Source organism: Cavia porcellus, unplaced genomic scaffold, assembly GCF_034190915.1.
Source record: "Cavia porcellus strain 051 isolate PalLab524CR breed Dunkin Hartley unplaced genomic scaffold, mCavPor4.1 scaffold_15, whole genome shotgun sequence".
NCBI lineage: Eukaryota > Metazoa > Chordata > Mammalia > Rodentia > Caviidae > Cavia > Cavia porcellus.
The window spans coordinates 7,662,468-7,684,899 of record NW_026947498.1 but is presented as its reverse complement, the minus strand read 5'-3'; the positions used below and the strand labels follow the sequence as shown (position 1 = coordinate 7,684,899).

Below are 22,432 nucleotides of genomic sequence, written 5' to 3'. Positions count from 1 at the left end.
CTCAGAAAGCGCACTGGCCCAGCAGCAGCAGCATGGAACCCGGCTTGCAAACTCCAAAGAACCAGACACCATCTTCCTTGCCCCACACTGGCCTCCAGGGATTGTCTCGTACTTGTTTTTCTTTCCAGAACATTCTAGAAGGAGTTGCCTGCTGCTGTTGCTGCTCCTGCCATGTCCTTACCTTCTAGTCACACTGCCTCCTGCTCGCTTCCTGCAACAGTCCAAACATCCCTGCAACAGTCCAAAGACAGAGCTTGTGGCTTCCCGAAAGAGATGGGGTGAGACAGCCTTTGAAGTCGTGAGACAAATGCAGCCATGGTGCAGGTCGACATGGGAGTGTGTGTGAACTACTGGGGGCAGCATTCAGCAATGGGGCATAACTACTCCGGATGCCTCTGGCAACCTTGCAGCTGACCCAATAGTCTGGTCAGCTGGAAGCATCTTACCCGAGCAGTGACAGCCGGGACTGGCGGGCCCACTGCACCTGAGCAGGCTGGTATCACATGCGTGGGCCCTCCCCTCCTGCGCGTACGGACAGCATTCCTCTTACTGCCATCATCAGACCTGCTGGGGCCTCCGTCCCATTCACTGCCCTCTCGCTGACGCATCAAGCCTGCTTACACAGTTTTTCCACTTACGTGTGATGCCTACCGCTGGTACAGGGGATTGAGGGCAGCCTGTCCTGAGAACACTGAGCGGCCAAGCCCCTGAAGAGCTCTGGAGAGCAGCAGAGAAGGCAGAGGAGAGCCTGGAAGCGCAGCTGGAGGAGCTCCAGGAAGTGGCAGGGGCTCTAAGTTCCAGCTGCTGCAGGGCTGTTGAAGGCAGCTGGGAGGATTGATAACACTGGTTGACACCTAGGTAACAGGGTTATAGCAACAGCTGAGCCAAAACCAAAGCTTGGAGCTGTAGCAGTGAGGGGAAAGCTGCTGGCACTCAGAACTGCTAACACTAAAGGAAATGCACTTTGCCTTTTTGCATCTTCTATCCAACTGAGCAAAAGAACCTCACTCCATTGGGAACACTTAGTGGTGAGGTCTTTGGAAAGTGATCATTATGGATTAAAAACTGGCAGTCAACTTCAGCTGAACTAAACTAGCATGGTGCTGAGTGTAGATGGCCCTCCTGAGAAAAGTTGCCAGCATAAAAAGAGACATAGAGAAGATGAGGGAGGTGTTGTGGGTTCTCCTAAGTGTCATTGTTTGGACCCGTTGGTTCTGCTGGAGGAGCCTGTCATGATGGCTTCCCCAATATGAATTTGGTCATTCTCATCCAAGGAGCTCGGGACCTTGTCGCTGAGAGTGGCTGTAGTTCACTTTGGGGGAGCTCTGGTCTTTACTCTGAGCATCACTTCCTGGCTCCAGAGAAGATGTGCGCTGCTCAGTCTCCTGGAGAAGCTGGTCACGCTGGCTGACATGTGCTAGACTGTTCTCATCGTCAGAGATGCTTGGAACCTCACTGTTGCTGAAGGTGGCTGTGATACTTTTCAGATGGGCCCTCATCCTTATTTTGAGAGTCACTTCTTGGCTCCACTGCAGAACCCTCAGCCTACCAGCACAGCTCCTTCACCCTGCTGGCTAAACTTTCTAGCTTCCACCACTGACTTTTGGGCCTTCTCAGCACAGATCTGTGAAACAGACTTGCATGAGTCATTGTTGTGGGCTCTGTGACTCTAGTTGGACTCGTGGGAGGCACTGTCATGGGCTCTAGGTCTTCAGCTGGGTTCATGCAGGACATTGCTGTGGGATCCAGGCCCTTGGCTGGATTCTTTAGGTCTTTAGAGTTGTGGACAGATTTCATGCACCATCTTGTATTTAACTCTGGGTGACCATCAGAAATAATATTGTAAGTTCTGTATGTATTTATTCTGTTCTGTATGTAATTATTCTTTACACAAGCCCTGACGATCAAACAATGATCAATCAGATTAGATTAAAGTGGAGCCCCAGGATTGAATCATAGTGGCTTCATAAGAAGAGACACACAGATCCCTGCCATGGTGTGATGTAGCCAAGGGGCCCTCATCAGTGCCAATGCATCTATCTGGGTTGCTAAACCTCTAGAATGTTGAGCCGAAACAAATGTCTTCTGTAATAAAGCAGCCTGCCTTAAGTACCTCACTGTGGTTTTAAAAATGGACTAGTATAGGGGTTCAAAAGCAGCCACTATAAAGGTTCTTCAATGAGAAACTATGCTAGAAACAAATTTTAAAATAATTTTAGCAAAGAAGTAGCCAAGAGGAAAGAACAAAAGGACAAGAACAAAAAGAAAAGGTAGAATCGAAAAACACAACAAGGAAAAATCTTGGGGATTCAGAATGGAAGGGACAGACGGAAAAAATCAGTGAACTGGAAGACACGACAATAGAAATTAGCTAGTGTGATTGATCAAGAGAAAGCAGACTTAAAATAAATAGCCAGTATTAGTCAGGACAGTAAGAGACCAACACTAGTGTCACTGTAGTCCAGGAAGGAGAGGGAAAACTGGCAGCACTGAAAAATAGCCCAAAAGGAATGACTGAACATATGAACTGACCTGGCAAAACCTGCCTATAGATAAACTTCCACAAAACCTATACTATGACATGAAGTAGCCAAGCCTCTAAAAATAACCTCAGAAGCAGCAAGAGATAAATACAAATAGTCCTCCATCAAAGGGGAAAACTACTTGATGGCAGGTTCTCGACAGAAACCACAGAGGCCAGAAAGAAGTGACACGGAATTTTTAAAGTGTTGAAAGAAAAGAACTGTTAATTCCAGAAACCTAGGTCCAGGGAAAATACCCTTTACGATGCAGGGAAACTCAAGTCACTCTCGGAAGAGGGGAAACCGGGAGAAGTTACTGCCAGCAGATCAATTCTAAAGAGCAGCAGACCACACAAAGCCTGCTCAGGCCTGTTTGCAGCAGCACGGTTCCTAACAGCTGAATGTCCCATCAAGCAGTGAACACACACACTGTCTGAGCGGACAGTGGAATATTCCCTCAGCCACAGACAGGAATGTGGCACTGACGCGTGAGCAGCGCGATGCACTCTGGACCCGCCTGGTGCAGGGACACACAAGGCAGAGAGTACAATTAAGGACAGGTAAGGAAGGGAAGTGAGGCTTCCACCACCCACTCAAGTTGGCCAAAGTAGACTCCCAGGCTCAGGAATTTCACATATATGAATGTATGATAAAATTTCACAAATAAAATCATTTTTCTCAGATGTTATCATCCAAGAATGTGAAATGGGGTTAAAGGTTAAACTGCACACATCTTACATGTACAGCTGGCTAAATTTCAACAAATGCACACGTCACGATGCCAAGCGTTTTCATCTCTGAAAGCTCCTCTGTACATCTTGTCAGCCAGCCTGTGAGCAACTGGCGTTCTCATTTCTGCCCCAATGGATTAGTTGTCCCTGTTCTTAAAAATCATGTAATCTCAAAAGTGAAAGTAAATGGTGCCGTGCTTGGTTTCCCACAGTTTCTCAACCTGGCTTCCCTTGGCCCTTGGGAGCCACTTCCTCCTCCTAAGCCCACGTGAGCCCGGAACGTTGGCAGCCATTGCCCGCCGCCCCACCACACCTCCTTTGAACAGTAGATGGGCTTCCTGGCTCACCCTCCACATCTGTCACCTGGGGCTGGAGGTAGGGCAGTCCACAACAGCAGTCTGCACCACAGTGTGACTAGAGAATGACACCAACGACTGTCATCTCTGATGTGACTTCAGCCTGGGCCAACATCCTGCACAGTCCGACGTCTCCAATACTGTGCCTGCCATGGCCATGGCCTCCAGCGAACTTGCACCTGTCCCCAGTGGCAGCATCTGAAGTTGTGCCACATCCACAGTGCGCCCTCCACGGGGGGAGGACTTGCTGCTGGCCAGTGCTTGGTCATCCTAACAGCTGACCACACCTCCCCTACTCTGTGTGCAAGGCTCAGAGAAAATCAGAGCACAAGGCAAAGGTGCAATTGCGCTTTCCTAAAACGAGTAGGGCTGTAGCATTCCACGGCTCCATGCACACCTGAACTGCAGCATCTCACAGAGGCGGGAGGGGCTGAGTAGGCTTCCTAGGAAGGAAGCTTTTCCATGGGCAGAGGGCACAGCTCCCCAGGCACAGACCTTGGCTTCCCCACGCCCTCCTACTCTCCATGGACACAGCCACCAGGCATCCAGCATGGTGAGAGGTTCCCTCCTGGATCTCTGGAGACACTGGTTCCTCCAGAGGGTACCTCACTTTCCACCCAGCAAGCAGGCAAAGGGAGGGAGGGACAGAATGGCACTCTGGGAATTCAGTTCTGGGTAACTGAGGGCCAGGGGACAAGACACGGCACTAAGCCCTCCTCACCTCTTGCACCCTGGAGACAACCCTCACAAGGGCACCAAGTCCTCAGACACAGACAGGCCCAATGCGTACAGAACTCCGCAGGCTCACCCCAGAGGACACCCTGAGTGCTGCAAAGCGCTTCTCAGGCACAGCCTAAAATGGCAACACACAAACCCTTCCTGATCTGACAATCACCCGCTTTAAAGATTCTGCACTTGAACCATCCACACTGAGTTCTGAGTGCCACACTCGGTTGGGCAGAAGACCTTGCCGGCTCACAGCTGCACATGCATCTGTGGGAGACAGTGGGACAGCTTTAGATGCCACCACAATGCCAGGCAGCAGCAGGAGGGACACGGAGGGGACAATCAGGCTTGGGCGGGGTTGGGGGAAAACCCCCTCAAGGGGTTTCCATTCGGATTGTGAAGCTCTGGGAATGTGAAATGTCTATTTAGATTTTTAAGACACAGCCTAGTACTACTTTATACACTATGCTCTTTTACATTTCTAATTTCTTCTCTTAATAAAAAGAAACTGCTATTTCTCCCACCTTTATGGTAAAACTAAAATCCTCTTGTGATAGGACACAGCCTCTTGGCTTCTTCCACAAACTCTTGCACCCCAGCAAGATTCCGCACCTCCCACCTCCGGAACGGCTTCTCGACTCTTCCACACATTTCCGTGTACAGCACAGCACACACGGGCGGAGGCGGGAAAGGTGCTGCTGAGCCTGACCCGGTTTGCTCCTTTTCTAGTGTGAAAGATGGCAGCTCCGAAGAACTGCAGTCTGAGACGCAGCCAGAGCATCCTGCTTCAAAATGCACCAAACACAAGGCTATGAGCAGATGTCGGGAAGCCCCGCAGAAACACATTGGAGAACAGAACTCTCAGAGCGAGGAGTCATCTATTGAAACAGAGGCCACATACAACTTTTGCATTTCAAGTGCAGTGAAGGTTTCGTGCATAAATCCAGTACGGAGCAGGAGAAAAGACACATGCTCAGCCAGAGGGGCCTGGATACGGATTCCTGTTGTCTGTGCTGCTTCCTGGGCAGAGTGCAGGAGCTCTCGGGCTCTGCATAGGGCAGGTGCCAGGCCCAGGCTGCTCAGTGACCCTGGCCAGAAATCCCTTCCCGTCCCAGCTGAGAGAGCCATCTCTGAGAACTGCCTTTTGGTTCCACTTCCTGGGAAGTTCAGCTTATGGGTAAGAAGTGTTCAGCAGGGGAGTCTGTGCCAGCAGTCCTGACACGAGCACGGCAGGGGACCCATGCAGTGGCTGCGGGAACCTGCCTGTGGAGGAGGATGGCTGGGGTGTCAGGACAACATGAGGTTTCCCAGGTTCTTAGTCACCAGGCTGGGCTTTCCGGTCTCACGCAGACAGAAAATGAAAGACAAACAAAGGAAAATGCACCAGGGACCCGTGGGACCACAGCACGTCTCTGGAGACCCAGGAGCAGAACAGAAAAGCATCTGAAGAAAGAAACAAAGATGCCCAAATGTGAGGTCAGAACAATCTAGGAAGCAAGATCCTTACTGAGTACACTGTAGTCAGGATGCTGAGAACCAGGGATGATAAGCCTCAAAAGCAACAAAAGATAGGCTTGTGCCTCGTTCCAGAGGCGCAGATGGGCAGGGCGGCAAATAGCGGGATGGCACCATGGGCAGGGAGAGCGCTGGGAAACAGACAGACTCGTCCAGACAAACAGAAGCTGAGAGAACATCTCAGCCGACCTGCCTGGCCCTGGAAGTGCTAAAGCAGGTCCTCGGGTGGGACAGTGATGCGGGAACCTGGATTTGTATAAGGCACAGAAACCATCCACAGTGGACATTTTTCTTTGTATTTTTTCAACCTCTAAAAAAGCAGCTTTTAAAAGCAAAAACAGTAAAAATGCATTTCAATGTTTACAGTGTGTGTATGACAACAACAGCAAAATACTGCGAGGGGAAGGAAAACGGGCGTGATCGAAAAATACAGTGAATGTTAAAACTTTCAAAAAATATTATTACAGTAAGACACACTAACATGAATCCCCCCAAGCCGCCCCCCCCCCCTCAAACACACCAGCCCCACTGCCTGGCTGCTTCCTGCAGCAGCTCTGGGGTCTTCTTTTGTGAGTGCCGTTAGCTGTGCTGCTGTGGCCGCCTTGATGTCTTGAAACAGTTTAAAACATTTGCCTCTCATGGTTATTCTGATTTGGTGAAAGAACCGAAAACTACCCAGCACCAGAGTTGGTGACTAAGGTGGATGGAGACCATAGCATCACGTTTTATACGCCTGCCTTTCTGTCTTCAGTCTCCTGTTTTTTATCACACTTCAGAAAAACACTCAAGAAAGAGGCTTCCAGAACTGCTTCACAAAGCAGCAAGAACAATGGGGTAAATGGGTTTGAAGCAAGGGGGATTCATGGTAATATGTCTTTTATTGTGAAATTGTTTCCAATTTAAACATTCACAGTATATTCTGATCATACCTTGCCAATAGTAGTGAGTTTCTCACTACTCAGCAAGTGGCTTACAAGAAGTAGAAGGTGTCTATGACGTTTTAAAGATGCAAACCTAATATCCTAGAAAGAGAAAAAGATAAAGCCAATACATCAACAATATAGACACAATGAAGTCACAAACTAATGCTACATTAATCCAGAAGAAACTGGAATTGCAGGAGACAAGGAAGAAAGAACAGAGAAGTAGAAAAGAATTGTTGGGGCTGGGGCTATAGCTCAGCAGCATAGCACATGCCTGGAAAGCACAGGTCCTGAGTTCAATTTCTAGTACCAGAAAAAAAAAAAGATAAGATTTATCAAGACGATAGACTTAATCACATTAAAGTGCCTGATCTAAGCACTCCAATTAAAATGCCAGGACAGCACACACATACAATCCCAGTTCTTTGGGAGATAAGGCAGGAGGACTGGAAATTTGAGGATGTCTGGCTAGTTAGCAAGACCCTGTATAAGAATAAACAATATAAAATGCCTCGGGGTGGAGCTCAGAGGTGGAGCACTTGCCTGGTAAGCACAAGGTCTTGGGTTCAATCCCTAACCACCCCCCCACACACACATAAAAAAGGCAAGGCTCAAGCACAAGAAATGCACTTGAAATATAAAGACCTGAAATATACACATGGGAAATAAGAACAACAGGTAAGCAAAACCCAGCTGTAGTGGCTACCCTGATAGCAATGCCAATCCAGGACAAGCACAGGCCGTGGGGAGGAGGCACCCTCTGCACTGACGGCAGGATGGAGCTGTCAGGGCACAGGGCCATCCATGAGTGTGCACTTGGCAACAGAGCCTCGAACATGCATGCAGTCTGCCAGATGCAGGGAAGCAAGTGAGTCCACAGTCTCTCAAGAGCTGGTAGAGTAAGCAGAGAGAACAGCAGGCAATGGGTAAGCCTCCCAGTGTTACCGACCTGCTTGGAAGCACAGTGCTTTGCACAGCAACTGCAGAGTCTACCCCGTTCATGTGCACGTGGGGTGTGTATGAGGCAGACCGCACTTGGGCTAAGGAACAAGTATCCATAAACTACAAAGGACTGGAACCACACACACATGTTCTCTGACCACAAAGGCAGATTAAAAATCAGAAAGACATCTGGGAGGTCACCAAATCTGAGAGTTAATGAAGTCAGTCTGCAGTGGAACCAGAACCATGCAGTACACTGAACAGTCAAGTGGTGCTGCAGAGCTTGTGAGCGAGGACACAAGCCCTTCTAATGCGGCCTCCCGACATCCCAACCCTGCAGCAAATTCCCGCATGCGCGCTGCCTTAGTGGGATGGAGTGAACTACACACCTATATTTAAAACCTCGAAATACACAGCATTTTCTTCTATGTGGATCAGCTCAGAGATCCCAAGGCCACCCAGACACAAACCCCGCTCCCGTGGCCCTGGAAGGCCCCTCGCCATCGGCACGTCCTGACACGCAGCCTGCCCTCATGCTCCCACACATCTCCTCCTGTGCCCTCCTCGCTAGCTCACTACAGTACGGACCCTGCTCTCTGCAGGGACAACAGGGACCCTGAACACTGCTCTTGGGCTCCCCTCTCTCAAGGCCCTGGCCCAGTCCTTCCCAGCTCCTCTCCCCTCTAGCAGCCTAACGAAACACCCAGCCTTCCACCTCAGGATAATAGCAGTTCTCGATGCTTCAGGATGTGGCTCCAAACAGACTCCTCTAAATTCATTTTATGCTGTGAGTCTGGTTCCAAGTGTGTGGGGCAGTGTGACAGGTGAGAGGATGCGGTCAGCTGTGGCCACAGCCTGTGCAGGACACCCAGAGACGGGGCTGGAGCAGAACGCCACGGCAGGGCATGGACTTGGGCTTTATGCTAAACACAAGTGGGGTCCTTGCACTATGGATGGGGGGGACAGCAACGTGGCACGGCAGTGAATGATCATTCAACTAAAGTGGGGAAGGGGATGGCTGCATTAGAGAGACAGCCTGTGCCACAGGGAACCTGCCAGATGCCTCAGTGACTTCAAAAGAGATGCTGAAGGCTGCAGCCAGCCAGCCAGCCAACCAGAGCAGCGGGCACAGGAAGAGGTGACAACAGCCAGGATCAATCAAGTACATAAGATGTGAGAAGGGTAGGCTTAGAGGTGAGAGGTACAGTGTGGCCCCTGCCCCTGGAGGGTGGGTGGGCAGAGAAAAAAGTCGTGGCAGGGAGAGAGTGCTTCCAGCTCTGGGCATGTTATGATGAGTTAGATCTGTGGGGACAAGATGAGGGTGAGAGACGGAAGCAACACTGCAGCGAGGGCAGTGGTCAGCTGGAGGTATAGACTGACTCTCAGAGTGGTGAGCGGCTCTGGAGCAGCCACTGCTGTGGGGTGAACCAGAGAGGTGAAGAGGAGCAAGTGCCCCTGAGAAGCCTGAATGACCTCGAGGATGCGGTAAAAGCTGTGCAGTCGCCACTCTGAAGCCATCACGTGGTGACCCTGCTCAGTGACAGGGCGCCCTCTGAGGCTCTCAGGAACACAGGGGGCACAAGCACAAGCAAACACCAGCAGGGCCCCTCCCTGGCTGGGGTGTGCACACCTGATGATGTGCAGGGAGTGGCCTTGAGCATCATCAGCGTCCAAAGCACAGGCACAGTTTCCTGGAAACAAAAATGTCAGCAAATGAGACCGGTTCCAAGCTGGGAAGGAATCGGGCAGCCTGCCCTGGGATTCTTGCAAATCCTTGATTTTCTGTCACAGGTGTAGGCCTTGATTAGCACCCAAATCGCCTCTGCTTCCATGGCTGATCCCTGGTAAAGCCACACTAATCCCAGCAAACTGACTCTGATGCGAGGGCTTCACCGCCTTCTCCGGCACCCACCCTTGCCTTCAGCAGCACTCACTAAAGGTTCAGTGACTCCATAAAGGACTCCTGTGGAAAGTCCTCTGCCATGCCCCCACAACTAGAATCAGATGAAGGACAGCCCCCACTTGCTAGCTCTGTGACCCCCAAAATCCCACCCTTTAATGCATTCACCTAGTGTGGCTGAGGGTGGAGTCACATGTGTGGTGGCCTCTATCTGGCTCCTGGACACCGCAGAGCAGTGTGCAGGAGTGTGGGGTCCCCCAAGAATTGGACCGTGTGCTTTCTCAGAATGAAGCCGGAGGAACTGCATGCTTCCCCTGCGAGGATTAGCGACCTTAGAAAGTAGCTGGGAGGCTGAGGCATGGGGACCCCACAGCATAGGGGGAGCAGAGCCGCTCCGCTCCTTTGCTGATGGATGCCGAGATGCTGCCAGCCTTAGGTCACAGCCGGCCTCGAGCAGGACTGTGACAAGGAGACCGAGAGAGTGGTGGTGTGAGGACGGCACCAAAGTCAGACACTGCTGGAGGAGGGGCGATGTCAGGCTTGCAGGGGATCCTCTGCTCTTACTCTTCCTTCCTTGTGGCCTGGTTTGCCTGGGGCTAGAGACTGGGAGGAAGCGGCCAGGATACTAGAGGGTGATGACAGCCTGGAGCCCAGGCCACCAGGGAGCTGGGCCCTGCAAGCCTGCGTCCCTGAGAGACACAGCCCCCTGGGCTCTCATCATCAGACCCACCCAGGGTGGGAGGAGGAGGCTGCTCGGTCTCAGCCCGCACTCTCACTTGGAAAGGACAATCACCTGTCTTCAGTGTCAGCCCATCCCGCTTGCTAAGTAGCAAATCTGTAAACTGGGTGAAAACTTCAGAAAAAGTGGTTCTTATACCCTATTTTAAAATCGAAGGGAGGCTGAGGCAGCAGGGTCACTACAAATTTAAGGCCAGCCTGAGCTACACAGAAAGATCCTGCCTCAAAAAGCCACAGAAATAAAGTTTATTTTATATTTTTTGAGACAGAGTCTCACTCTGTGGTTCAGACTGGCCTTGGGTTCACTTTGTAACCCAGGCTGGTCTCAAACTTGCAAAGATCCTCCAGTCTCAGCCTCCCTAGTGCTGGGATTACAGGAGTACAACGCCACATCTGGCTGACCTAAACTTTTTTTTTGGTGCTAGGGATCAAACTCACAACCTCGCACTTGCCAGGCAGGTGCTTACACCATTAAGTTAAATCCCTGGCCTCAGAAATAAAGTCTAAGGCTTCCTTAAATGCTGACAGAAGCTGGGGCCCTCCTCCTCACTCTGACACATGAGCAGCTGATGGCTGCAATGTGAGGACAAGGCAACTGACCACTGTCCCAAGCTTGCTGCCTGGCAGTGGCTCCTAGGAGCTGCACCACCACAGACATGACACATGCAGACACGCAGGTACTGCTGCCGCCTCCCCTCCAAGGCCGCACGTCACCCTGATCCCACCAGCTGTGCAAGCACCCATCTGCACCTGCAGCCTCCACTCTAGGAACCATGCTCGCAGTGCCTGGAGCTCCAGGGCTTTGTGTCTCTTAAATGCCACTGGCACCTATGTCACCACCTGATCACGGGTCTGCCATGAAGGTCAAAGGATACAGGAAGCACCAGTGAACTCATCTTCCAGGGCCACAGCTCAAGCCCTCTGTGCTAACATAAGAGCAACTTCTTTCAGATCCTGCATGTTCCAGAGGCACAGCCAGGAACCTGCCATGGGGGATGGCACGCTTTACCTAGCTCACAGCTCACTCAGCTACAGTGGGGGGACTGACACCTCACCACGGAGCCCACACTACAGGGTCGGCCACCCTCGGAAGGCCTGGCCCCTTCCAGCAGATGGTACGCACAGCTCGCGTCTGAGAAACGCTCTTCCTCTTACAGAGTGCGTCACGACATCTTGTCTCTGGGCGACACATGAAACACACTGCTGACAAGGAGCCCTGCCAGGGAAACAGGAAGTGCATCTGAGCAGACCTGGCAGGGTGAGAGATGGGGCTGGTGCTGAGAGGCTGCTGGGGATCAGGATGATTTCTACAGGCATCAGTCATCCTCCTACAGTCAGAAAACAGCCAAGCCACAGATTTTGAGACAGTGCGAGGGCCTCAGTGTGTTTCAATCATGAGTAAACCAGCTGGACCTGGTGGCTTGCACCTGCAATCCCACTTTAGGAGGCTGAGGCAGAAGGATTCCAAATTGGAGACCAGCTGGGGCCACTTTGCAAGACTCTGTCTCAAAACAGAATTGAAAGGACTCACGCTATATCTCAGTGGTAGAACACTCGCTTCCCATACCTGAGACCCTGGGTTCAGTCTTTAATAACAGCAACAGCAACAACACAGCCAAAGTCCCCATATCCAGTGTCATGTAATGACATCAAAATCATGTCAGATGACCTCCTGGGCCTAACCTCAGTGACAAGTTTCCAAGTGGAAAGGAAACTGATAACATCTGTTTTGCCACTTTCTGATCATCCATTAGCACCACCATGTACAGCCAGCACCATGCTCAGGTCTGCGCAAGCTCCCCACCTACAAGCTGCACAAACCCTCAGTACCTGCTGTCTGGAGATGAGAAGGCTGCGGGCTAGAGGCTGTCATGCTGTGAGCGCACAAGCGAGCACCTCACAGTCACGTGTGCCTCTGCTGCTGCTCACTGAGGGACACAGCACGCGACTCCGGGGAGCTGAAAACACGCAGCCTGCAAAATGGCACAGGTTGCCTGTCCCTTATCAGCGAAAGTGTGTGGGACCAAGGGTGCTCCAGACCTCAGGTCGGGGCTGGAGTGGATCAGAGGTCTAGGAGGTGAGACGATTCCGACGTGAAATCTACTCATGTTTCATACACACCTGATGCATGCAGTCTGTGTCCTGACTGCATCCTGTCACCCGAGGTCAGGAGTGGAACTTCCCACTTTGGTGTCCTGCCAGTGCTTTGGGCCTGGGACTGCTGGATTGCACATGAGCAGACAAGGCTGCCCACCATCGGCTCACGGATGAACCCCTGCTTAGTGACACCGAGCATTTCCTAAGTGATATAATCACCACTGAAATATTCCTATGAGGAAATGCTCTGTACAGGTTTGAAAATTCAAAGTGTGGACCCTTCCTTTGGCCAAGGTCTTAAGTCATGCAAAAAAAAGTAAAATAACTCAGAGAAAGAAACTTCAATTGATTATGATTTGAAGTTAACTAATTATGCTGATGATATATTCAATCCTCAAATCCACCTATTTTAGTAATAGCAGCTAATATTATTAAAGGAATTATTCAAAAACCCATGTGAAATTCTGACCTTTATAAGTCTTCCCTGGACAAATGAACCTGCTTCCATGGATCAGCACCACCCCACGATCAGGTGGTACACTGGGCGCTCTGCAGAGATCAACTCTGTCTTAACTACTTTCCTGGTCACTGGGATAAAATACTCACAACTTAAGGAAGGGGAGGTTTATTTTGGTTCACAATGTATAGAGGTTTCAGTCTATGGACAGCTAGCTGCGAGGCAGGATGGCACAGCAGAGGGGCCTGGCAGAGGACAGCCGCTCACTGCATGGAGGACAGGAAGCAGAGAAAGAAGGGAGGTGTGAAAAGGGAGATGAACCCTTCATGGGAGATGGGTCACGCCCCAGCAACTGCCTCTGCTGGCCAGGCCTGCCTTCTAACAGGAAGTCAGTCACAGGGTCCCTATCATTCAGTCCCCTTCCACAAGCCTTGCCTCTGCACACACGAGGCTGTGGGGGCCATCTAGACATGAACTGTAACAAGCTGAATCCCTGTCACTGTACCTCTGTCTTCATCACATGCCTCAAACGGGGAGCTGGAGGCAGGATGGTCAGCACGCACGCTCAGACCAACAGCTGGCAGGGACCTCCCCCGCCCCCTGGCACAGCATTCTGTTGGTCTCTCGCTGCTCCACTGGATTAGCTTCACATTTTGTCAAGAAAGGCAAAGTGAGATGACGCTATCTTTAAGCAAATGCAGACAACATCTCCAACTATCAGAACTCCTCTGTATCTCTGTATTCTGTGCATTGGCAGACTTGGAACTGATTTAGGAAACTTAATTATGGTGCTGTTATGGAAATTCTGCTGCCAGACACTTCAGTTACAAGAACAAACCTGCAACTCAAAGTGATTGAAACGGTAACTTTTACTGTTTCACACAACATGCAGTCCAGACACAGGGCTGGGTCCAGGGGTTCTCGTCACTGCTCTGCCCTCCATGGCATCAGCAGGCAGAGCCCCACACTGCCTGCTTAGCCCACCTGAATGGAGCGATAGAGGACCTGTGGCCAACTCTGGTCGGGGCTGACAGAAGGATGCCACACACTGGTCCTTAAACCCATGCCAGTCATTGGTGTGACGGCACTGCAGTGCTCCATGCTGAGCCCAGTCTCCCATGTTAGGACCCTCTGCGGAGACCACAAGCCCTGACACCTTGGCACTGCTCCAGACTAGTTAAATTGGTGTCTAGGGATGGAGACCCCGCCAAGAGCCTCTGGGCTTGGGGTATGTAGGTATGTGTGTGTGTGTGTGTGCGCGCACATGTCTGCATCTGCACATTCTCTTTCCTTCCCAAAGCCCCTTCAGTCTAACTCAGACAATTCATGAAAGGGACAGTGAGCCCTGGATAAAGCTGAGGTTCTGTTAGAGCTAAGAAGGGGAACGAAGACACCACACAAGTCACCCACAGTGTCCATTCCATACAAGCACAACCTCAGAGGTCACAGTGGCAAGGCAATGTGGGTCCCAGTCCAGGCTGCAGCAGACCTAGAACTGTCCTGCCCTTACTACCACCCAACAGACAGCTTCGTGTCGGACAGTAAGGCTCAACGACCACAGTCTGCTGCGATGGGACACAACCGTAGGGAAGACTGAAGAACCTGTAACCTGGGGGCAGAAGCCACCTCTCCTGCACAGTCTCCAGGTGCAGCTGGGGCAGCCCCCACCGGGCCCTTGCCAGCGGTGTCTGCTGTGTTTCTGCAGACTGATGGGACACTCGGCTTGAGAAGCGGTAAGTCTAGAAGATGCTCCAATCGCGCATTCCAGTTCAGGCCACGAACTTCCTCTAAACGTAAGACCTTGAGAGCTCTGAATTTTTTCTCTGTAATTTAAGTACTTAAAATGACTTATTTACATCCAAGAACTACTGGAGTATAGCCAACAAACATTTAATAAGTGCTAACTCCAACTGTCACCTCCTGCAGTTCCTTTTGATATCTAAATGGAAAGGGTTTCTTCCATGAGGTCACATAACTGAGACTGTCATCAGTAGGACATGCTCACAGCTGAAAAGCTACACATCACACAGGAAATTAATTAGCTCACATTCAATAATCTCATAAAGGGCAACAATCCTAAGCATCTAGATCTTTTTTTTTTTTTTAAGCCAGTCAAATTTAGCAGTGGGAGGGGGTGGTATACCAACTTTAGTGACACTAATGTTAATAAGTTCTGATAACCCACTGCCATCGGATCAGCCAAGCATCTAGATCTTTCATCAGCGAGTTCATAACACTCAGTGATACTGTTTCCAAAAGAATGCAGAATTCATAAAGAATGACTATTAAAATCATTGTGATAGGGCTGGGGATTTAGCTCAGCGGCATAAGTACCTGCCTTGCAAGCAGGCAGTTGTGAGTTCGATCCCTGGTACCGACAAAAACGAAAAAGACCAAAAAAAAAAAAAAAAATCATTGTGATATTTGTGGCATACATTAAACCATCAAAAATGGATCAAATATTACATTTTAGTAACCTACTATTATGCCATGGAAGATGGCACTATTAATGGATGAACTGCAAAACAGGAACACCACCCCCCAAAACAGTAAGGTTACAAAAGGGTTTAAAACGTATCAATCCTTCTTTTCCAATATAAACTGAAAATCTGCAAATCAGAATATGATTACTCTTCAAAAACACACACCACTGTCCTCTCCCTGCCCACCCCTCCCCGGAGCATCCTTCTCCTTCCTTGTCTCTTCCTCTCTGTCCTTCGAGTCCTCCTGGCTCCTGATTCTCTACCATCTCTGTCATCAAAGGTTTGTCTCTATTCTCATTTTCTTGACCTCTGACTTATACCTGGCTTCACCTGTCATGCGATTATCAAAAACCTGTTTTCTCTCTTTTAAAAAACACTTGCAGAGCCTTTCCACTTACTGTTACACTATGGTCACTGCACAGCTGGCTTTGCACAGGAATAGCTTTTGTACTTCTGTGATGCAGATGTCAAGCTAGAGTAGTACAGACCTGAAGAGACCGAGTCAGACTGGAAACAGCAGGCCAGTGATGAGGCCCATCTGCTACTGCTGTGACCTCCCTCTCCGAACTCGGGGCTCCTGCAGGCCCAAACCCCTGGCCTCGCTGTGTAACGGTCTCCATGGTGCTGGTCTGCATTTTGTCACTTCTTTAAGAGTGACAGGAAACAGAAGTAAGACTTCTGGAGCTGGCAAAGAGGATCAGAGGGAGGAGGGGAAAAGAAGTAACGAGGCTGAAAATGGCCCAGACAAGTATGAATGCACCAATACCCCACGTGAGTCTCCTCCTGTGCGATGGCCGGCCACACATGTGTAGCTCCCAAACCCACGCCAGAGGCCACCACGAGCTCCACAATTCTCAGCTCCAGCTATGTTTTGCATGGTTCCTTAGGATTTTCCTTATGGTGACCTCAAATCAAGTGTGTCCCACACCAAACTAAATTTCCCACACAAACTTACTCCCCTTTCTGAATATGCCTGTGATCAAACCACAGTGAAACAGACTGCTCTCAGCTTTCTGGGTTGGAAATATACAATTCAAGTGTCCTTCTGACACTCTTCTGCATATGGAGCAGTCGTCTGACCCCTCAATGTCATCAGCAGCTGAAATGAAAATACTTAGCTCATGATTCTTGTTGAGGTTGCTGTGTGAGTCTGGATCAGAGGAGACAGTTGCCAGCTGTCTCCAGGGGAGAGGCAGGCTCTCTGGCCCTCTGGATCTCCTGAATGACAGTTTCACATGAGTAACGCTGGACGGGTCTGTTTTTTTTTATCTTTTTGAGACACGGTTTTACTATATAGTTTAGCTGGCCTTACACTCACTTTGTAGTCTAGGCTGTAGTCAAAATCACAGCAATCCTCCTACCTCAGCCTCCCAAGTGCGAGGATTAAAGGCATGTGCCACCATACCTGGCTTTGGGTTTATTTTTAAACAAACAAACAAACAAACAAACACACACCATATGTGTTGGACTAACAGGCAAAACTGGTAAGATTCTGGCACGTCCAAAAGATGAGAAGTATGAAATAAAAGAGGCCTTTATTCTGAGAACACGGAGAGAGAAAAACAAAACCCCCGGACAACTGAAGTCTGGCTTTCTCTCTGGCAGACACGTGGTGTGGGGGCATACATGTAGCTTAGGTTTGGGGTGGTGCCTAAGGGGCATTAGGGATGCACAGGTAGCCCACTGGTATTCATTTCGCGCCACAGGTAAATTCCTAGGGGTGGGGAAGATAGAGCCCCCTGGTTCCCAGCTTTTCACCAGCTACAGTGACCCATATGGGGCAAAATCCTTTCAAAAACCTTATGCCAATGCAAAAACAGCTGGAGAAATATTAGACCAGTAAGATAAAACATTTATGTTGAAAATCTTTGTCAGTAAAAGTCTTATGTTAAATATTTTGCTTTTCTATCATATGGCTGTCTAATGTGTAATGAAGAGGTAGCTTACTAGAGTCACAAGAGTGTACAGAACCCTTAAAATGCTATGCATTTGAGTTGAAGAGAATTCTGAAGGCATTAACTAAACGTGCACCAGTTACCAAACCCCTTGACCTTTCTCTGTGTCACAGGAGATAACTAAATTTCAGGTAGTGGCTTTCTCTACTGTCTCAGATGCCTGCCTGCTGGGAGCTCTTCTTCTGCATCACGGACAGAGCCCAGGGGAGGCACGGGTGGCACAAGAAAAGATGTTGACCCCCACATGGGGAGGAGCCACGCTGTCTCTGCTCAGTGAAAACAATGCTTGAGCCAGCTTAACAGAAATAGGAGTAGTCGTGTACAGAAGAAGCTGGGGTTACCCTTGCTTTGAGAAAAAGCAGTACAGCACAGCCTGCAAGATGACAGGGTCACTGTAACCTGTCCTGGCACTGGGAACTGGGGGCCAGGAACACCTGGAGTCAGGCCCAACATCCCATGGCCTGAAGGCTTGGAAGTTCCCCACAGGCTGGCTGCCCGTGAGCCCTGGGGCCGAGCCCTACCTCGGGCAGGTGAGGAGGGAACAGACTCAGGGGGCCACGGTGGCAATGGCCCACAGCAGCATAGGCAGGGCTGCTCCCCAGCCTTAGTTGGTCAGTCTCTCAAGGTGACCCAGGATCCAGTCTCAGGCTTGGCAGGGGAACGGATCTCAGAGCTCCACTTGGGGAGCGAGCCTAAAAGAAGGTACCTTCACTTAGTGCTGGGCTTCAGGCAAGCAGGGGTGGCAGGAAGACCTGCCTTGAGGCCTGGAAGGAGGTGGCCTGGATTCAGAGGGGACCCACAGGCCTCAAGTGAGAGCTGGAAATGAAAGCCAGAACTGAGGCAAGAACCTGCATGGCGCACTCATGGTCAGCCTGGCAGAAGGGAGAGAAACACAGTCTCCCCACAAACACGAGCTGCACGGCCTCTTCCACCAGCAGTGAGGGGCGTGACTGAAGTCAAGGAGCTCCAGGAGAGGCAGGTCTCTGAGGCAAGGAACTGTAAGCCAAGGAGGTGAACCTTCTCTTCCCTGGAAACTGAAAACTGTACAATTCTGATTTTAAAAAATAGACACAAATAAATGAGAAGATATTCTGTATTATGAATTGAAAGAGTTAATACTGAGCTGGGCATTGGTAGCACACACCTACAATCCCAGCATTTGGGAGGCTGAGGCAGGAGGATCGCTATAAGTGCAAGGTCAGCCTGGGCTACATAATGAGTTCAAGGCCACCCTGGACTACAGAGTTGAAAAAAACCATTGAACTCAAAAAACCTGAAAAGTTAATACGGCTAAAATGTGTATACTTCCCAAGTGATTTACAGATTTTTCAATGTAATGCAATCTCTATCAAAATTCCAAGGGCATTTTTTCACAGAAACAGGGAAAAACAATTCTAAAATTTATATAGAACCACAAAAGACCCCCCCCCAAGCCAAAATACTCTTGAGTAAGAAGAAAAAAGTAGCAGCCCACTTTCTCATTTCAAACTGTATTACAAAGCTACTGCAATCAGAGCACAGCAGGGCAACACTGGCATAAACAGAGACATCCACGGAGGGAACAGAGGGCCTGGGAATCAACCACTCTCTCCCCCTCTCTCTGGGAGATTGACTTTTAACAAGGACACCAGCAATACACAGTAAGGAAAAGACAGCTTCTTCAAGAAATGGTGCTGGGAAACTCTGAGAGCCCCATGCTAAGGAATAAAACTGGATTCTTATCTTACCCCATATGTAAAAAGCAACTCAGTATGAAGGAAAGACACAAACATAAGACCTAAAACTGTAATACTCCTAGAAGAAACACAGGAAAAAGGCCCTTGATGTTTGTCAGGATAGTGATTTTTTTTTAATATGACACTGAAAGCACAGGCAAGAAAAGCAAAAATAAATAAATGGAATTACATCATACTAAGAAGTTTCTACAGAGAAAAGGAAACAAAGAAATGAAAAGGTATCCCATGGAATGAGAAAAACATTTGGGAACCATTTGTCTGACAAGGGGTTAATAACCAAAATATACAAGGAATTCATACAACTACACAGCAAGAAAGAAACAGTCCAATTACAAATGGGAAATTGACCTGATTAGACACTCTTCCTTAAGAGACAGACATCCAACAAGCAGTGCACTTCCGAAAAGGTCATCTCTAGTAGCATGGCAGACTGACAACAGTGGGCAACCTGGAATGCCCCGTTGAACTGAGTCAGTGCGGGGCTGGGTGTGGCGGGCCCGCCTGAGGATCGCTGCCAGCAGCATAAAAGGAAACCTTGGAGGGGAAGAGGGTGCGCTGTTGATTCTCTTGGAGAAAAGAAAAGAAAAGGAAAAAAAAAGTGGGGGGAGATGTCAGACACGTTGGCACACACTGGACCCCCTTCTTGAGGAGGCTGGGGCAAGAAGACCGTCAAGTTCACACAAGCCCAGCCTGGGCAACTGATGGACTCGGGGAGCACCTTCCTCCACTGTGAAGTGTTTAAAAAGGGCTGGGGTATAGTCCAGTGTAAAGGCCTGGAGTCCAATGGGCACTGTCAGTGAAACAAGCCAGAAACAGACTCAACACCGCATGACCTCACATGTGAAGTGGAAAAGAGCCAACCTCCAAAGCAGAGGAGCACGGGGTGGGTCGCCCCCAACGTGCCTTTCCTTAGAGCTGGTTGGTGGGGGGCGGCCGGGTAACAGACTCTGGGTTCTCCTTTGTCTGAAACGTCTCTATTTCACCCTTGCTCTTGAAGGACACGAGGGGAGAGGAGTGTACAAAGCTGGGGCGACAGTTACTGTCTCTCCTGTTAAGACTGCGCGGATACTGTCTTGGGAAAGTGTCAGGCACGCCCAAGTCCCGAAGGCTGACAGCTGTGAGGACCTTCTCCGGCTGTGTTCTGCCTGTCCTGTCCTGCCCTGCAGTGCTATGTCTAGGTGTGCCTCTGTCTTGATCGACCCTGCCTACAACCAGGGGAACCGCTCAAGTTTAGGCTTGAGTCTTCCCTCGGTGTGGGAGATTCCCAGCCTCTGTCTCCTCACATGTGGTTTCCAGAACACTGACAGTGGTGTGTCCTCTGTCTCTCTCCTCTGCCCACAGTGCCCATCTGTGTCTCCTGGCATTTCATTCTACACAATTTCCGCAGATCCCAGTTTTGTTCTCTCTTCAACTAGGTACGATCTGCTGTTAAACTGATCTAATTAACTTACAGTTGCAACTGACGATGACGTGTCCCCAGAAAGATTGTCTGACCTTGCTCCAGATCTCCTACTCTTCACTCACAGGCTACCCTCTTCTGGGTTTTGTTTTTGTTTTGCTTCTCAGTGCTGAAGATCCAACCTGGGGCCTCGAAAGGCTCTACCTGTGCTGTGCTCCTGCCTCGCACTAGTTCTCTACACACGTTAAACCGGACTGTTTGACACTGGCCTACTGGTCCCCATTCCTGGAACTTTCTGCAGGGCTCACGCTGTGGCCTGTTTCTGTTGGGTGTCACTGACACACTTTGCCCTTCTTTTTGTAATTTTAAGATCTGGTGTGGCTATCTTTAAGAATTCTTTAAGGTCTTGACTAAAGTCAAAAAATCCTCCAGAAAAGATTTACATTTTTCTCTAAATGGGACCTGCATTAGTCAGGGCTCTCTAGAGAAACAGAACCAAGAGGCCGTGAGTAGATGAATGGATGGACTGGTGGACAGATATGAAGCCATCTGTGGTGAAGACTGGCTCTCACAATTACAGGCCGATGAGTCCGAAGATCTGCAGCCAGGCAGCTAGCTGGCTGGAAGCTGTTGCCAGGTCCAGGCTGAAAGGCAGAGCCTGGGGCCCAGTGAGAGCTGTTTCCATTTGAATCTAAGGGCAGGCAAACACTGTCCCAGCACAAACACCCATGAAGGACAGAGATGTCTCCCATGGGGTCTCTGCCATTCTTATGCTGTCAGCCAACAGAGTGAGACCTGTACCTGGGGAGTGCAGCCTGCTTCTTCCAGTCCACTGAGCCCAGCATCAACCTGCCCTGAGCTACCCTCACATATACCAAGAACATGTGACCAAAGCCTGATGCTCTGTGGCCTGTAAGACTGACATAGAAAATTAACCTTTATGGGGACCTCCCAAGTGGCTTGAGGTACAGCTTCAGTGTACCTCAATCAGCCTGTGCTTACTAATTTTCAGGAGGAGCCCTCCCTCTGCCCGGCCCTGCCTTGTTCAGTGCCTGAGGTCAAAGCAAGTGGCTTTCCTAAGGACCCACGGACTGGAGGCTGAGTCTCTGCCTTGTCCACACTGCTAGAAGCACCCTTGGGAGGTCCCCGTTAGGCTACCACTGGGTGGGCCCTGGGTTTGGTCTCTGTTCCCTGTGCCCTGTGAACCGTGAAAACCAAAGGCTAGATCTGAGCCGAAGCACAGTTCTCTGCTCACCTCTGCCCTCCCACTTCTATGAGGCTTTGCTGCTCTGGGTATAATGCTCTTTTTTCCAGCTCCAAGGAGCATTTTTTAAATGTTTTCTGCACCCCACCCAACACCTTGTTTGGTGAGCAGAGCTGGCAGACTCTACTCTCCCACACCCCTGGCTCCCAAAGGGGCCCTCAGGGAGGGGCAGTCTGGGATCTGATCTTGGTATGTTCTGAAAGCAGAGCCATCGGAGTCCCTAACTACTGGATGTGGATGTGAGAGATAATAAGGAGTACAGAGTCCCTTAACTGCTTGAAAAATTAGAAAACAAAGCTGTAACCAGCTGAGACTGGGAAGGCCATAGGTAGAGCTGGTGCGGGGGAGACCAGGGGCTTGGTCTGGAGACGATCTGTGTTCTTTAGCTGTCCATGTGGAAATGCCAGACAGACAGCCGGATCCACGAGTCTGAGGCCTGGGAGGAAGCTCTGGGCTGAACACGGTCTGGCAGAATTCGGTCCCTGCTTCGTGTCACTCAGATGTCAGACAGACAGTGCATGCCTCCATGCCACTCAGCACTGCCACTGGGCAGGAAGTGCAGCACCACAGCTGCAGGGGTGATTCTAATGCTGTTTGCATTAGCAGTTACATAACATGTGGTCACTGTCCCAACACACTCTGTCCTCGTCAGCTATTTGCTAGAGTTCTTGCCAGTTCTGCGGCTTAG

The 22,432-nt window shown here is 50.1% G+C and overlaps 1 protein-coding gene across 8 annotated transcripts in view; it reads right to left on the bottom strand.

The window, feature by feature from the left end:
• Hsf2bp (heat shock transcription factor 2 binding protein) overlaps positions 1 to 22,432 on the bottom strand; it is an 80,940-nt gene that overhangs the window by 3,499 nt on the left and 55,009 nt on the right. The gene's annotated exons all lie outside the window — the stretch shown is intronic.